We start from the raw sequence: 3,233 nt of genomic DNA on the forward strand, positions 1-3,233 counted from the left end.
GTTCTAAGGGTCGTACTATGCTTTGTGTATTATTCAGAGATGATGCATGTCCGAGACGGGTAGGAGAAGGTCAAGAGTGTACTATACCCGTGCTCAGACTAAAGCAGGAAATATAGATCCCTTCAATTATGATTCTTTAAGAGATGATAATGCACCTACTGCACCACCTGAAGTTCCATTGTCGAATCAAGGACAAGAGAGTGAAGGAGCATCAGAGGAAAGGTCAGTGAGGCAATTCTTGGGGGCACTACTCTTGGCAAGAAGACCAATTAGAAGTAGACGTCAACTAAGCTTTGACCCACTATTGTTAGCTCCCGGGAAAAGACCTAGGAGGCTGCAAAAACCTATTCCGATGGCTCACCCACCCCCTAATCCACAGATCAAATCAACAAAGTTCAAGGGTAGGTCTAAGGAGGATGCAGATTTTTCATGTGGCTCAGTTTGAAACCAGGTGGCAGGCTAGTGGATATCAGGGTATCTTCCCTGATAATATCAAATTACAACAGTTTGCAGCTACTTTGGAAGGTAAGGCTATGAGTTGGTTTAGCCAATGGAGATTAATATGTCTGACAGGAGGAAAGCTTCTACAAACAGTAGGTTGTGTGCCTACTTGGCAGCCTTGTTTCCTTATGTTCAAAAGTTGGACAGTGGTGATGTTTCTTTGACTACTTTAGGTAGGGCAGAAGGGTATACACAAACACACCCTAATATTCGTGGGGTGCAAGTACCTGCAGAGCTACTCAATGATCAAGTGAAGGCAGAGACTTATGTGTTCATAATTAAAGGAGGTTACAATCACAGTGAAGCTCTCAAAAGTGTGCATACTCCTGAACTTATGCACTCTTTGAAGGACATGGATATTTCAGAAAAGAAGCCTGATACAGTGCCATCAAATTAGGTCAAGCTTGGTAAGTCTTTCACTTTGTCCAAGAAAAGAAAAGCAGAGGTGGAACCTATAGTTAAACAACTGAATTTTGATGAGTTGTCTTCTTCAAAGAATTTCAAGCTAACAGATGCTGGAATGGCAGAAAAGATGCTTTTAGGTGTCACAGAGTTTATTCATCAACAGCAGCAGAATATGGAAATACAGTTACAATATGTGGGTGATTCTACTGTTTCAAAAATACTGTTGCATGATCAAACTATCAATGCTAATTCCTTGCAGAAAGAGTTGGAGAATGTCAGAGTTACACATCAAAAGGAAATTCAGGATCTAATGGTGGAACATCAGACCCCGGGGGATTCACCTTGGAAAACTTACCGCACCACGTAAGTGCAGGGGAGGGGGGTTTTTTTACAAGTTACATAAGCGTATAATTTAGGGGTAGTCCCCCAATAATTTATCTCCCAAGTTGAAAAATAAGAGGGGGGGGGGGGGGGGGGGTATCATATTTGGCGGGGGGGGGGGGGGGGGGGGGGGGGGGGGGGGGGGGGGGGGAACCTGACCCAGGTTGATTACTTGTAATGATTGGTCACCAATGTGCACTAGAACCTGAATGAGTTTAGGGAAAGTTTTTTATCAGGTCACACAATAAATTTTGCATCAAGACGGTCATAGATAAGGATTGATTTGGAGCAGGTCAAGGGTTGATTTACACCAGCTTTGGATGGGTCAGAATTGGAGAGTAGCCAGAGTGCAAGTTGATCGGGCACATAGTTTGAAAGTCAAACTAAGACACATTGAGGGTACATCTAATTATCAATAGAAGTGGTTTTTTAGTACATTGCCAGTTACTATGCTACACACTCTTTGACTAGTTTTACTCCATTAGATCATGTGAGACCTAGATTTTATATGTAAGATAGGGGTATGATAGTATTCTTCATTGATTGCCGTATAAGCGTAGAAAGGGGGGTCATATTCCCTAATATGAGTCGTATATAGGGGTATTATCAAAGCTGTCCGCTCGCAGGTGGCATCCTATTTTGTATATAGAGTGAATCTCTCGGGCATCAGAATGAGTTAGCCAAGCAAAAGATTTCTTTGTAGATGTTTAAGGACTTGACAGTGGAGTTGGAAACGAAAGTACAATCAGAATTGTAGCAGTTGGCCATTGTCAATAAAGAGTTGCAGGTGGAGAATTAGATTTTGAATAAGAGAATTAAACCTTTGGAGCAGTTGGAGAAATAGGTGTTGGGAGAAGAGGAAGTAGATGTCAATGGTGTTCTTATGTCTGAAGGGGACATGTTAGTCCTTAGGCAACATTTGGAAACAGGTATGCAGGAAGTATGGGCAACATTCAGAGAAGAGATGAGTTCCGTTATCAAGCATCCTTATGAGAAGATCATATCAGGGTTTGTTAGTAACCATGAAGCTGATTTACTAAAGGAGATGGAACAGTTAAAGAAAGACAGAGATTTGTACAAAAAACAGGTTCAGGATTACAAAGGAAAGAATATTGCAAAATCTGCATTTGCTAAGAAGAAGATATCAGTTGATCCAGTTTCAATGGATATGGGTACGGGTGAAGGTTTGTCTGCAATTTAGAGATCAGAAGAGCAGGAGATTACTAATTTTCCAGATGATGACGTATTTGTTGGTGTTACTGTTGGATCAGTGACAGTTCTTGAACCTATTGTGCTTGTTCCAGATTACTTGTCAGATTTTGATGTAGTTCCCAATGAGCCCAATGCCTGAAATGTTGTAATCATGGCATTTTCTTTTTGACTTGGTCTTTACTGATCAAGGGATATGTGGATCCGAGTCGGATTTTTTCAAATCCACCACCGGGGCCTGCCATGTGTTGAAGGGTAAATACAAAGTCGGTTATGTAGTCGGATATCGGATGTATTGTCTGATTGTTAGTAGCTAGTCGGATATTGTAAGCCTGATCGGATACTGTTAGTGTATGCCAAGAATCAGGCAGTTATAACTGAATTCATGGCGCAGCTTTATATTTGGGAATGGGGAACTTTGCAGAGATGGGATTGTACTAAGTGTTGTTTTGGAGAACTTGTATTGGGGATTTTCTTGATATACAATCTCTGATGTTTGTCTGAGTTTCTCGCTCTCTCATCATCTCTCTGATTTTTCCTACTTCTGTTACACACACAGTACTGCTTAGCTTTGAATCTATCTGAATCCAATCTTGGTGATTATTCATTGTATGTGTGATTATTCAACAACAATCTTACAAGAAATAAGTATTCTCCTCACATAATCACTCTAATAGCATAGCTTAGCTTAGTAATTAGCATGGTAGAGGAGATGAGCATGCCATTGAAGCTTAGCT

At 41.0% G+C, this 3,233-nt stretch overlaps 1 pseudogene; it reads left to right on the plus strand.

Annotated features, from left to right (window-relative positions):
- Positions 1 to 1,021: 1,021 nt before the first annotated feature.
- LOC147448478 (uncharacterized) lies at positions 1,022 to 2,638 on the plus strand (annotated as a pseudogene).
- Positions 2,639 to 3,233: the final 595 nt, after the last annotated feature.

Source organism: Adiantum capillus-veneris, chromosome 10 (assembly GCF_014529385.1).
Source record: "Adiantum capillus-veneris isolate H3 chromosome 10, ASM1452938v2, whole genome shotgun sequence".
Lineage (NCBI taxonomy): Eukaryota > Viridiplantae > Streptophyta > Polypodiopsida > Polypodiales > Pteridaceae > Adiantum > Adiantum capillus-veneris.